This window comes from Micropterus salmoides, unplaced genomic scaffold, assembly GCF_014851395.1.
Source record: "Micropterus salmoides isolate LMB-PRFRI ecotype aquatic unplaced genomic scaffold, ASM1485139v1 Ms_hic_scaffold_15, whole genome shotgun sequence".
Classification (NCBI taxonomy): Eukaryota; Metazoa; Chordata; class Actinopteri; order Centrarchiformes; family Centrarchidae; genus Micropterus; species Micropterus salmoides.
In genome coordinates, this window is record NW_024040596.1 from 32,362,741 (window position 1) to 32,377,203 (window position 14,463).

Genomic DNA, 14,463 nt, shown 5'->3' on the forward strand with positions numbered 1-14,463 from the left:
TGGCTGTGGCCTTTCTATGAGTGAATCTGTGCAAAACAGTGGTGTTAGGTATTTCTGCATGTGCACAGGTAACATACAGCATATTAAGAATGATAAAATAAGAATTTATCTAAGAAGCATACATCTTTACATGACCAGCTGACATATGTCGGGCCAAGCAGCAGAGTCATTAACAGGTTTGTAAAGCAGAGACTTTTTATTTCCAACCGGAATTTGAATTAGCAAAATTAGTAAATGATTCAAAATGCAAAAATACACGAAATAGGGAATTTATTCTGAAAACATTGGAATCTTTAACTTAAATTGAGGTCAACTGAACAAACAGCAAATTGCACTAAACATCCCTGGAACAACAAATGGCACAGAAGCCATGGTAACCTACACAGGGGACATGGGACATGATTAAACATCCCCCCAGAACAAATGGTAGATATATTTCTTAATTAAAGCAACAGCAATAATGAATGACAATGCATGCAATGTTAAGAAACAATGCATGCACTCAAAGTAGCGAAAATAAATAGAAGAATGAAATAAAAGAAATGATTGAAGCAAATAAAACAGCTCAAACGCAGTCAGGATGGACTCTGTTTCCCAAATGTCAGACTGTTTATTGTGAAGATGAAACTTTCATTTTATCATCTTGTTGCTGCTGTTGCTTGCATTCACCCAGACTGTATGTATATATGTATATAAATAACTGTATTGTTTTATTTTATTTTATAGGCTATGTTACCATATTTTAATATAGGCCTGCACTTAATTATATGTTTCGTGTGTAGCTTGAAGGAACTCCAAATTTCGTTTGATAACGAATGACTAATAAACAACATTGTACCTTTTACCTTGAAAGCAGATTAGTTCAATGTACCACCTTATGATAAATGAATGATATAGAAAATGCATTTCATTTTGTTTTCTTTTGTCCTTTGTTCTGAGAACCACACAATATATTGTGAAATAGCTTTTCTAAACATGGACGTAGCACTAAGACTGAGGTTATTAGTTATTCATACAAATATTTCAGTTACTTACTTGGAGCAAGCCTTGGAGACCAGGAAGAAAAGTCCTGTATAAACATGTTGCTACTTCAATGAGCTCTTTCGGACAAGTTAATCCTTTTCACCCTCTGTTGTTTTAAACCAGAAGAGGGAGTATTGTTTCACAAGCACAGCCACAGCAGAAACAGATCCAAGTTTCCTGACTCCACTGTGCCTTCTCTGTACACAATTCCTCTGTACCCAAACAATACCAGAAGACCACTGGACCAGACGGGCAACAATCTGGAAGTAAATGGACTGATCAGGATCAGTATTCTTTATTTTTAAAACATCAAGAAATTAGAGGATCTGCAGGCAGGGCTGTAGTCATTTGGATCATCTATTCACTGGGATCTTTTGAAGCAGACTTTGTATGCCCTTTTGTACGATGTGAAGTGACCAAATATGAGGAATGATGGAGGACATTTTTACTTTAATTTACTAGTAGTAAACCTCAATGCGTGGTGTCCTGGACTCCTTGTGATGAGCTGACATTCCTCAAGGACCCCCTCCCTCAGGAAACTACTGGTATCCCTGGCTACAAACTTGTGTCTCAACTTGTACATAAAAGGTACAAAGCCACATTCAAGTCATTTAGCCTGTTGAATATGTCTGGAATGTTTACCAAGTATCCCAGTTAGTTGTGTTCCTTACGTCCACTGCAAGTGTGCTGAAGTGTTCAAAGTGGAAAAAAATCTTTTCCTGCATGCAAGACAAGCTCATTGATTACTTATCTACAATGGGTTGTTAATTAGGAGTAAAATGTTTGAATGTGATGATGAGGGAGAGAGAGACAAAGACAAAAGCACAATCTAGTAACAGACATGTTTGAAGGCCTCACAAAAGAAAAGAAAATACCACAAAGTCTGGCTGCTTAGGGGCGGGCTGCTTGAAGAAGTTGTACTTGTGAAAAGCTCCAGGTCACACTTGGAACCACAGCACAGCAGCTTTACAATGTAGCCATGTCCTGTAATGTGTTCCAGCTGCATTTTTCAGTTGCGTATCTTACAAATGTGCGTCAGTTGTAATCAGTAGCTGCCGGCACCTGCCACGTAATGGCTCTTTCTTTATGTGCATAACTGCAAGTCAGCATGTCCTTTATATTGTCTGCTGATTGACACATGTATGGTTATTACATTCATTGTGTATTAGGCTGTAAGCTTCTGAGTTCACAGAAGTACTGTCTGAACACATCCAGACCAATAGGCTCAGCACCAGACATGTCTAATCATTGTAGGTCTGGGCCTCAAAGACTGAATGTTAGACAAACAAGGAGTGCCTTTTAGTGACATTTGAAATATAGGAGACAATTATATCAGTATATCTGTCATTTTAATCTGATATATAGATGCCAATTCTCACTAAACACAAAGTACAGCTGAGGCTTTGGACATGTTACACACGTCGGTTAGATTCTCCACAGCTCAGTTCATTTAATGGAAACATCAAGCCTAATTCTTATAAATTTACCAGTGTAACCGGCATGGTACAAGAGATGAAAAAAAAGTGCCGACTCCCTAGCCTTTGAAGTGCTCGTTAAGTCCTTATGTGTTTGTTCCTTGATTATTTATATTCCTTTAGTCTGTAAGGGTCCACCGATGAATCAAAACAGCTTTTCATAAAAATGAATCCAAGTTGTGAATCCTGTCATGTGAAGTCCATCACTCTCTGTCTGCTAACTTCTCTCATCCTGCACCCTCAAAATAAGATCAAATAAATGACGTGTATTTGATATTATTTGATTGGTATTTGATTTTTATACAAGTAATATTCATACAGTTTGAAATAAATAAACTGTTTCATAGTAGCCTATTTCAGTTTTGTGCAAAAGGAATTAAAGGCCTTTACAAATATAGGCAGGGTCAATTCAGTGATTTTAGCAAATGAAAGCCGGGCTATTAATCAAAGTTTTACAGTATATGTATGCTGCTTCAGTTTGAAAGGTTTGCCCTCTGCTGTGGTTACTGCTGCTGAGAAAGCCCTGGATTCTTTCTGTTAGATAGTGAGATTTTTTATTCTCTGTGTGTCCACGCTCCTCTTCCCATAGTTTCTCTATAGCCTTGGTGCCATGGTCATTATCTGCGGAGGACTGAAAAATAAACACAGCAGCCAGATTGTCTGTGATGCCAGACAGAGGCCTTGAGAACTGTGCGGAGGGAAAGGGACACATGAAAAATCCATCCACAGAGTGGAGAACACTGGGAGATATATAGCAAAAGTTTGTTTTAAAAATGTTACGGATAAAATTCCTGCCTTGCCAGCCATTGCGACAGGCCTCTCCAATAATTCAGGTGTTGCTTTTCCTAAAGCCTGTGAAAAATTGTAGACCATAAAAGAAAAACATGGCTTCTTCTTTTTGCAGGCTTTGTTTACCTCGTTTCCTCAGTGGCTATAAAGTACAGAGAGTGATGTATCTGTCAATGCAGTGATGGTATGTTGGGGGAGCGCGGGAGATAGAGGTGAGGGAAAACACATCACAACAACAAATAGGAAGTGACACGCACGTGTGCAGAGGAGCGTGAGCACACATAAACACTAACTCATGCAGACACTTAGAAACATGCCTCAACTCTCAAAGACATACATTTACTTTCTTGTTCCCTCACCCACAGAAACACTCAGACCATTTCAAGAGTCAGCCGGTGTTGCAGGATGGCGGGCTTAGTTTGCTCCGCGATGTGTGACCACAAATGGCTGAGCCACTTCACACTGTTTGCAGTGCTTATCTGAGTCAGGGGCCAGGTCAGGAGGGGTCACTGCTCTTATTTGCCATGCTGATAGACTGGATAATGAAATACGCTTCCAGCACAGAAGCCACACACGCTGGAAGCAAACACTCAGTAAAATGCTACTATGCATTTCTCTCTAGCTCCATCTTTGTTTGGATCCCACAAAGAATTTATCAGATGGAAAGCCATCTCCAGTGATTTAAAAGATGAGGGCAGCTGTAGATTTGGATGATAATTCTCTTGTACAAAATATTGATTATAGCTGCCTTCTCAGTTTTGATGTCATTTAATAATACAACTCATTACATTTTACTGACCTACTACCAAAAATATGTGACAGAGGAGCATTCTCACATGATATGAGGTAAACTCTGCAATCTTGCATAATAACTTTTTTTTCTTGCGATTATGTCAGTGCTCAAATCAGAGGTGTTGGTGGTAAGATTTTAGAACTTTGGAGAGATCTGTTTCCTCATGCGTGCATCGTCTCCTGACTCCAGCTCTGCTAGCGCACAGATGTGAGAGCGAGCATCTTCTCATCTAATTTCCCAAAATGTTATTCATTTAATAATTTTTCATCCATTGTGTGCTGTACTGGAATACAGAAACTTATTTTTTTCCGTATGAAGTGAGGGATGATTTTATATGAAATTTCCCAATTTCCTGGGTTCTGGACTTTCTTGGGAATGAAAATCCTTTCTGTGTTTAGCTGCAGTAGTGATACATTCTGAATGCTACCCTTGAGGTTTCAATAGGTCAAAGCATTCTCTCATTATACAGCATGCAATTTGACGCTTTTGTAGTCTGATGTGGGCCATTTCTTTTTATTTGAAATTGAATTATTTGGGCTAAAAAAATTCACCAACCCTCATTCATGGTGCTGTATACTATCAAATGCTACGCAAGATGATGCTTATGTTTTCCCTTCAGAGATAATTATGGTAAGTCTTCCGGTGTTCACTTAAGGCTATAATGAGTGCAATCCATTTTACATGCAATACATTTCACATAGAGTATGCACTGTAACCGACTCATCTACACATATACAGCGCTTTCTGTCTCATTCTCCTCCCCTGCCTCCCCTCTTCTCTCTATTTTCCATCTCTCCCTCTTCCTTTGGGGAAATCTCTGCTTCTTTATCCATCACCACGGCTATAGTGTCATCGTCTCCCCTGGTGTAAGCAATAACAGCTAACACTAGCCAACCAAAGCCCCAGCTCGTTCAATCACTCTGATATGAATCTGCTTAAAACTCAGACATCGAGTGCTCAGCCAAATCCATCAGCGCAGGCTTAAGATCGGTGGCACACAGAGCACTGATAAGACATTCTCTGTGGTCAAGACCCTGTGATGAGGAGCAGAGTAACAGCCGCTGCTGCTGGCTAGATGGCTCTCTGGAGCACTCAGGAAGTTAAAACAGTGGTAACAGACGAGACCATTAGAAAAATACTTGCGGTTTTGGTTTGTGTTTGCTGCTTTGAGAACCAAGTTTCACGTAATTGGGTAAATGAATCATTTTTGAGGCATCATTTGATATTTTTCTTGATTTGTTTGAGGACTAAGATCTAAATTGGATGCTTGCCCTTGATCGCTGCTGCGGTCTTTTCTTTCTTTTGCACTTTTAGTCCCCTTGACCATTTCAGAGCACAGCTGTGCGTGTGTGGTGAGCATGCCTGTGTGCGTGTATGAAGTATGTATTCTGTGAATAAGCAATGTCAGCAAAACACACACTGTTGTAAAAACTGGAGGGAGCTCAAGGACAGGTAGCTTATAATAGAGTGTGGGGGTTCTGTGAACTTCTACTGCCCCCACAGATGGTAGGGGTCAGGGGAGCGCCGGCCCGCTGGGAGCTGAAGCCAGGGGCTTGATTAAACACCAGTTTCACTGCAGGGAGCCCCACAGGGGCCATATCAAGGAGCCTTGGTTCTGCTCCATAGTCTCTCTGCTCCACTCTGAAAGTTTGTATGAATAGGATCAGCAGAGGAAAGGAAAGAGGGAACATGGCAGCTGAGAAAACTACGTTTGAGATACTAATTCCTAAAATATCCAAAAGTGAGATATGAAGTCGACTTTTTTTTTATAGGGAAAGACTCAAGGAGATGGAGATAAAGTGGCAAGAATAGAAGTCAATGGTCAGTTAAAAATCAAAAAAGTAAAGGCACAACAAAAGAGTAGTAGCCATCTGAGGGTCAGCAAAAGCCTGATAAAGGCCTCTGCGGGTTAACAATGGACTCATGCAGAGTGGACGCAGCTGCAGCCGCGTTGACAGAAAACTGCCCCTCCAAAATCAGATTCCGCTTCTCCTCAAACATCCTCTAGACTGTGATCCAGGCCATGCCTCTGTGCTGCAACTGAACCTGCACTCATGCCGGCATGGTAAAGATCATAAATTAACATCCTTCCTTCTCCTGTCCTCTGCTGCATGGCCTCAAAGAAGATTAGAAATTATTCAGTTGCTCATCTATCTTTCACTCCCAAAATGAATAAAAGAGCGAGGCTGTTATCTGCTCTTCGTCTTCCCGAGACATCGCCACCCCATCACATGGTTTTAGTTTTCCTAATCTCTCTGCTCCGATTTCTTTACGGCAAACCACTGCCACTCACATTCTCCTCCTGTGATAGGGCAATCTGGTTTATTTAATAATTCATGAGGCAATCTACCTGCGGTGCAGTTTGTGGACGAACATATGCAGCTAAAGTGAGGGAATAAATACAAATAGATTTGCACTCATACGAGAGTAAGAGACATTTTTACCTATTTACAGAGACGTTACCTATTTCCATGTGGTATAGTGCATCACCCAGAGGACTATGAGATTTATTTCTCTTTAAGACAGCCAGTGAAAATTATAGATAATATAACTTTTTATCCAAAATAAACTGAATTTCTAGCATTCATGAACTCTCCACAACCAAGTAGTTTTGAAAGTGAGTAAAAGGAGCTCCTGATTACTGTACAGTTGTTGGGAAAGATAAGTAGATTCTCCATTACAATTTAACAAGCCAATGACTTATCATTCAAATGACAGGGGCCGTAGAAATTACAGTGAGAGTGTGGTTTGTGCTGGAAAATTGATGTAAACAATGTAACAGTTAATACAATTGTGAATTGTGGAGGTTTAAATAACTCAGCTTGTACATGATGTGACACAAATGCCACCGCTAAGAGTTGTGATGCATTCTGGGAACTACTTTGAGTTTCTCTGAAGAAAGCAATCAGTGCTCCAAGAGAGTAGAGGTCCTGGGGGCACGTAAGGAATGCAAATACAGATGCATTTGGAGCACATCGTACTAACAGTCAAGTTGTATAGTACATCACTGCCACACATAAGAGTTGCTGTCTTTGTCTGATATTAAATAAAGTATTTAGTCACTCATTTTGAATGCAGTTATGCCACAAATATGTGTCTCAATACATCTCAACATCCCTACTCTTTGGCACTCAGCTTATGTATGACATAGCGGAGACGGGGTATGGTTTTAACATGGTGAGAGTTGTAACAACACCAATTCCACCAATTAGAGAGAAAAAACTGATTTTGAGGTAAGATAGTAAATGTTTTGGCCAAGACTATATTTTGTTTAGTGTCTATACTATTGCAGATAACATTGTATGACTTATACTAGATTAAAACGTAGTTTCTTAGGCAACATGTGATGAATTTTTCCCCTGATAATTTCAAACCACTATGCTAATACAGCTAGCTAAACACTGGCTGACATACAACTAAGGACTTTCTTGGTTTTATAATATTTTTTTAGGGCTCTATGTAGTCTCTGGGCCCACCACGCCTGCACTCCAGGGTTACCAGCATTCATTTGTCAGCACTGTGACCAGTGCTTGAAGTGGTGCTAGTACTCCCCATTCACGTTCATGTTGTTTACATGTTAGTGCGTGTATCAGCACCCAATCATTTCCGTTTTCGGTCTCCACCGGTGAAGAGGACAGAAAAGAGTACCGGAACCCTGTCTTGCCAGGCAGCCTGGTATGATGGGCTGGATACCATATTGTGCCAGACAGATTCTACTTTAACAAGAGAGTATACTCCTTTGTCTCTGCAAGAGAACGGCGATGGAGGGTGGGGACAACAGGAAACAGCAGAAGGAAACACCAATTGCAGAAAGCAACAAAACCTGCAAGAGAACAGGGAGGGGGTCTTGGGGTGGAGACAAACAAACAACACAAAAACAACGAACAAACAAACAAAATACAAAAACAAAGAGACAACCAGCCGAACAGCAGCAATAAACAGCTGACATAGGAAGACAACTGAGAGAGAAATGAAAATGAGAAACAGTCAAGCCAAATAAATAAGCAACACAGCACAGCCACGAGAGCTGGAATTTGTTTGTGTGTGTGTGTCTATAGGTGAGACTGTCTGTGTCTGTGTGCGTGTGCATAAGCCTTTTACAGAATGTAGCTTAGTGAGAGTGGGACGCAACAACCGCGCCGCACCGACTCCAGCGTCAGGCAGGAAAGAACCCCAGCAGCCAATAGAGGTGGGAGAAAAAAAAATTACTCCCAGAAGACCCCAACCCGACCAACAAACGCCAAAAAACCGACCATCCAAATCCAAAAGAGACCCTCCACCGCAAGTACCGCAGACCACCCGTCCCGGGGAGAGCTGTGCCCTGCCCCGAGGGAGAACAGCAGAGAACCATGCCGGGGAGCTCCCCGCCGTCAGGGAGCGATAACCCAGCAGAACCAGAGGCCAACAGTCCCCAGGCCTGCTAGGGGCCACCATCCCCAAGTGCAGGCAGAGCCAGCAGCCCCTGTGCCCCGTGAACCCGAGGACGGTCCCGTGACCTCTGTCTCACCTAAGTCTCTGAATATAGCTCACAAATAAATACTTTTATTTCTAAAAAAGGCACAGAAATTCTCTTAAACTGCTGGGCACTATAGATTTTCACAAACATTAGTCAAACAGGAGGAAATAGTGCATTTGTTGGGGACTATTTTCAGAGGTGCAGCAGGTCAGTGTGTGTGGGTGTGTGTGGGACCTAGTGAAATAGTGCACTCTGATTTTTAGACAATGGGCCTCTAGCACAGAGGATTATCAGGCTTTGGATACGCACTCACACTACTTTTAGTGGGGTCAATTCATCATTTGTGGAATTTGTTCACAAACATATTAAATTTCCAGTGTCCTTTAAACCTATACTAAAGACTCCTATAAGGACATTGTCTTATTTCTCCAGTAAACCACGAAGTGGTTGTAATGAGTGATGGCAAGCACGTTTAATCTTTTAGGAAGAAGAAGTAAACATCATTTTTCTTACAAATAAAATGATGAATTAATGATACACATTAGTGAGTCAGCTTTCTAACTTGATGACTCTTCTCTACGTGTGATACTGTTAGTATGTTTTATGTTATCATTTGCAACCACAGGTGTCACTGTTCAGCAAGTATCAGATGAGCAAACATTGTATTATGGGAACTGTAGAATCCAACATACTTGGAGCTTGACGCCCAGGGACAAACACAAAGGATATGTCATTCTTACCTTTCTTTTTTTTATCCCTCTCATGCTTTTTTATCCCTCTTCCAACTTCAGGGAAGTGCAATACTAAATTGCTAGAGAGCCACAATAAACCACTTCAAGTCATTTTAAACCACCCCTCACCAACTACTAGGACTCCTACTCACCATATGAGATGTACAAACAAAAGAAAGGTTGTTGTACAGCTGCTCAGTGGCCAGCAACATCGGCAGGACCAGGTGCAGTGGGCGAGTGAGGACGCAACTACCTGAATGTGAAGTAGGGCAGTGCTAAAAAAGGAGCATGCACAATCAGCAAAAGCCCTCTGTGGAAAAATACAAGGACAAAAAAACACACTGACTCTCTCTTCTCCCTAATTTCTAGTTCACATCTTTTGGCTTCCTCACATTTGCTCCAGAGTTCTGCTGCACAAAGCTTGATTGACACATCACTGACTTCTCTGCACCACGTGACAATCACGGCTTTCATATGGCTCCATTATTAGCTCTTAGAATGAGTTGCCCCACACCCACTGGGCTTCAGGAAGGAGCCAGAGCTCTATAAAAGATGAGACATGTTTAACTGTCATCTTAACAGACAGGCGCAGGGATTATGAAGGGTCGGTGGCATTTCTCAAAATGCTTTGTGTAGCTATTTTCTATTATCTTAATTGTTTCCCCAACATCTGCCTACCTCCTCCCTTTACAAAGTGTTTATTAATTAGGGAGTGATGTATGCGCATGCCTGTTTGTGTGTATGTGCCAGCAGAAATGTGCCGAAGTTAAAACACAAATGGGTAGGTGATAAGTGGACAGCGGTGGTCAGTATGCACATGTAATGTGCTTGGGGATCTGCTTAGGAGGAAAGGAAGTAAATAGTTTGTGTTGCAGTTTTCAGTGGTGAAAGGAGGAAGGTGGGGTGTTGAAAAGACAGAGAGAAAAAACTGTTGTTTTGGGAGTGTGACAAAAAGTTAGTAAAAAATAGAAGTAAGACAACGAGAGAAAAGAATGAAGAAGTAGGGAAGATTAGTGGATGCAAGGTGTTTAGTTGTCATTGAAGAACAGAAAGTGCAGGTGGGGTGAGGTAGCAGTTTATGTGTGTGCATGTGTGGGTGCAGTACATGAGCTTGAGTGAGCATGCTGATACATTTGATTAATACTGTGAATTCATGTTTTTAATAACTGTTCAATAGGTGCCTGCCTTTGTTTTTGTCCGTGTGCTCCTTAAGTTCTGCACCTGCTAGCACCCAACAGGAATGCTGGGAATTCTATCTCTGTCTCCCAGTACTCAGAAAAAATATTTGGAGCTACCAGGTGCACACACAGCCCAGTAAATGCATTACATGTGATTGTAATGTTGGATTCAAACAACATGGACAATTTGTTGCAAGACCTCCTCCTACACACACACACACACACACACACACACACACACACACACACACACACACACTCACAACTTCTACATTCAACACTTTTACTCCGACACACTGAGGTTTGCAGAGACATGAATATACATTTAACTGAAACATGAATAACTAGAGTGAGTGGAATGGCATGATGAAGGAGAGCGTAGTGCCCCCCCCCCCCCCCCCCCCCGTAGTTAAACAGCATTCAGCATAACTTATGCAACTGCCAATCATTCCAAATGAAAAGTACAAATTAAACTCTCACGCTCAAATACATAATTAGACCTCTGACTTGGCAGTGGAGCGTGAACGATTGAGGGCGGAGAGATGAGTGCCCATGCAGGTTGTTTTTTGTTTGTTTCGTGGGTACACACACAATTTTATTACACCATGCTGGAGAGTGTCACAGGGCAGAAATAAAACTGTAATTTCCTAAATGTATATGTTGTGTTTTCAAAAGCCACTTGCAACCACTCCTTTCTATATCTTTCCAATCAGGGTTTCATACACACAGGATTCACTCACATTTTACATACATTTTACATGAGTTTTAAAATAGACATTTTTACAATATGAAATATTTTTACAATATATAATATTGTTCATTTTGAATTGTGAGAACTGAATGTGAAAGTATAGAGAGAGTTGAATTTTTAGTGAGGATCAAATACAGTTTCAGAGCAACTGAATTCAGTTTCATAATATTACATTCAGTTCCAAGTTAATTAGAATTCCCTTCCATAAAACAATCAATTTCAAATTATGCTATTCAGATTCAGTTTCTTTATACAATTATTCACATATAAATTATTCAAATTCAGTTGCTAGTGATAAATATTTCTACCCATAGAAACAGTAAAAGACAACCTTGACTTGAGTTTCGACTCACGTGTTTGCTTCATCTTTTGCTACTTTCCCAGTGTTTCTGTCTCAGCCTCTCTGATGAGTGACGCAATCCCAATCCCTGACTGTGAGGCAATAGACTGACTGCTGATGTGGTTAGACTTGTTGTTGTGGTGCAGACAGATTGAAGCATCATGAGGCAGTTGCTGTAGGGACCTGTGGCACACAATGTTGCATACAAGTGTTTTTCCACTTACTGTCAGAAAATAAATTAGGAAATTAACTTGGCGAGTAAGTTTTCACATTCAAAGATTTATCCAACATCTATCCGTTTCTGTTAATGTCTGTTAATTCAGGTCCAACTCGCAGTGGTAGCAAGGTGTCTTCTACCAGTTGGACATGTTCAGAATATATTCAGAGAAAGGCATGTAGGGGGCATCTCAATTAAATGCTTGGACCACTTCCACTGGCTGAAGCTCCCTCTTCACCACACCACCCAGGCACAACCAAACCGCCAGAAACAGTGCTTGTTGTGAGGCAATTTTGGCTTAATGACCACACAGAATACATTTTAAAATGTTTTGAAACACAGTGTCAACCCCCATCTCACCCCACCCCCCATGTGAGCGAAGAGCAAACAGGAGTCTCTAGTGTGCATGCTCTCAAGTGGCTCATTACATTACATTACATTTATTTAGCTGATGCTTTTATCCAAAGCAACTTACAGTAGGTGCATTAATCCATGTGGATATAATCCAGAAATTGCAAGAAGCATGCAAGTATAACTAGAACTGCTTAGAAACAATAAGAGACAGAGATTTTTAATTAGCTAAGGTGCAGTGTGAACAAATGAGATCAGACTGCACCTTGTGTCTGCAACAAAAGATATGTAGGGTTTCTGCTGTCCTTACGTCACTGGGGAGCTTGTACCATCATTGTGGTGCCAGGATGCATCAGTCACGTTGTAGCTGGGCCCCACATAGTAAGGGAGTTGTAAGCAGTCGATTGGCCGTAGCAGAGCATTGTGGACCGGGCAGGGGTGTTCAGTTTGACCATGTCCTGGATGTAGGATGGGCCTCAGCCATTTGCAGCATGGTAGGCAAGTACCAGTGTATTGAATGGAATTCAAGCACCCTCCGGTAGCCAGTGCAGAATGGAGTGTTGTAGTGTCGGAGAACTTAGGTTATGTTGGAGACCAGCCATGCTGTTGCATTCTAGATGAGCTGCAGGGCTCGGATGGCACATGCAGGCAGACCAGCTAGGAATAGTAGTCTAGGCTCAAGCACCCTGGGTGAGGAACAGACATATCCTTCTGATGTTGTGGAGGATGACTATTCAGGAGTGGAATGTCGCAGTGATGTTGGCTGTGAAGGACAGCTGGTCATCCTTATCGTATTGTCGAGGCTGAGCTTCAGGTTGTGAGCAGACATCTACTGAGAGACGTCAACCAGACACGCAGAGATTTTTCTGCTGCCTGGGTTTCAGACTAGGGAAAAGCCAGAATTAGGTGAGTGTCATCTGCATAGCTGTAGTAGGAAGAGCCATGTGAGTGAATACAGACTATAGTGCACATCCCCTTTGGATGAAGTGTTTTCTGGGTATTCGCTTAGTGAGCAACTTTCATAGGAATAAATGGGGCACCAGTTTTGCACTCAATATCTAATTCTCCTTTATACATCCATGAGTACCACATGCTAAAATATTATGATTTATCTGAACACCATATGGCAAGCAGTTGTTGAAATATCATCAAAACATACTACATTACATGAAATCACTGAAAATGCAGTTAATCATTTAATATGCTATAAATCAACAATTCTAAGAGTAGCATTGATCCCTTTGTGTCAAATGGTGTAGAATATCCTAAAAGCCACTTTCAATTGTGTTATGTAAAGTGAAAAGGGAAAAAAGGGAAATATGTATCATTTTTTAAAATACAAAGATACATTTAAAACACGGTTTCTAACGCTGACAATATTATCTTGTCTATTTCTGTAGCAGAGTGGATCTGTGTGAATAGCAAACCACTGCCTTGGAACCAGAAGCCCTGGAGAAAATTGAGAGCTGATTAGAGAAAGGCGGCTTGTCTCCAATCAAGCCCAGAGTCTTGTCTGTTTGCTGGGAGTACATCCACAGAGCTCTTCACACTGACCCGGAGGGGAGAGGGGTCAATATCTTTTTGCAACTGGTAAAGCCAAAGCCAGTTAAAAAGTGAATGTAGATTTTACTGAGAAAGGATTCTAAGCTAAGCCAGCTGCCTGTAGGATCAAATTGTAATTGCAAATTAGTCTTTACCTTTGTTTTACCAGGTTTAGAAAGTCTGTTAAATTCACATAATATTATATACTTTTCTGTGATTGACAGCTTACTTTGAAAAAGTGATGTGACCTGATGAGACCTCAGCCATCTTCTAAAGTGAGTAGAAGAAAAAGAATTACTCATAAATACTACATGACCATGCCAAGAAAGACAAATATATTCTAATCATATACAGCACACTAAAGATTCATAGATTTCATTCTTTAAGATTTAATTGAGGTTGTAGAAGGTTGATGTAAGTGGATCACTGAGTGGGAACTTCTGAATTTGGCTTCAAATTAAATAATGGTCAATGGTTGAATTAGATATGAATCTTGTATGACTATACTGTACTGGTGGAGGGCTATGGTTTCATAGCATTTTATTCTGCAAGTCCCGTAAAGGCTTTGGAAAACATCACACCAATACAGATTATACTTTGTCCCAGACGGTGTCCCTTCCAGAAAAAATGACATTGTTAGCTTATTCACTAATACTTACGACCTTTATCTGTATGCTATGAAAGTTAACATGAAGACAGGTAGCAGGGGGAAGTAGTAGTTATTGCATTTTGAACAGATTAAAACAAATGGGATACATTGTCTTAATCAATAAGCTGAAGAGGTGTTAGTGGGCAGATATGTTCTGGACAGAGCCAG

At 41.0% G+C, this 14,463-nt stretch overlaps 1 long non-coding RNA gene across 1 annotated transcript; it reads left to right on the forward strand.

Annotated features, from left to right (window-relative positions):
• Positions 1-1,275: 1,275 nt before the first annotated feature.
• Positions 1,276-13,921, forward strand: LOC119903881. The gene is made up of 3 exons (XR_005444626.1): positions 1,276-1,611; positions 13,505-13,694; positions 13,871-13,921. It is a non-coding gene; the product is annotated as an uncharacterized LOC119903881 (long non-coding RNA).
• Positions 13,922-14,463: the final 542 nt, after the last annotated feature.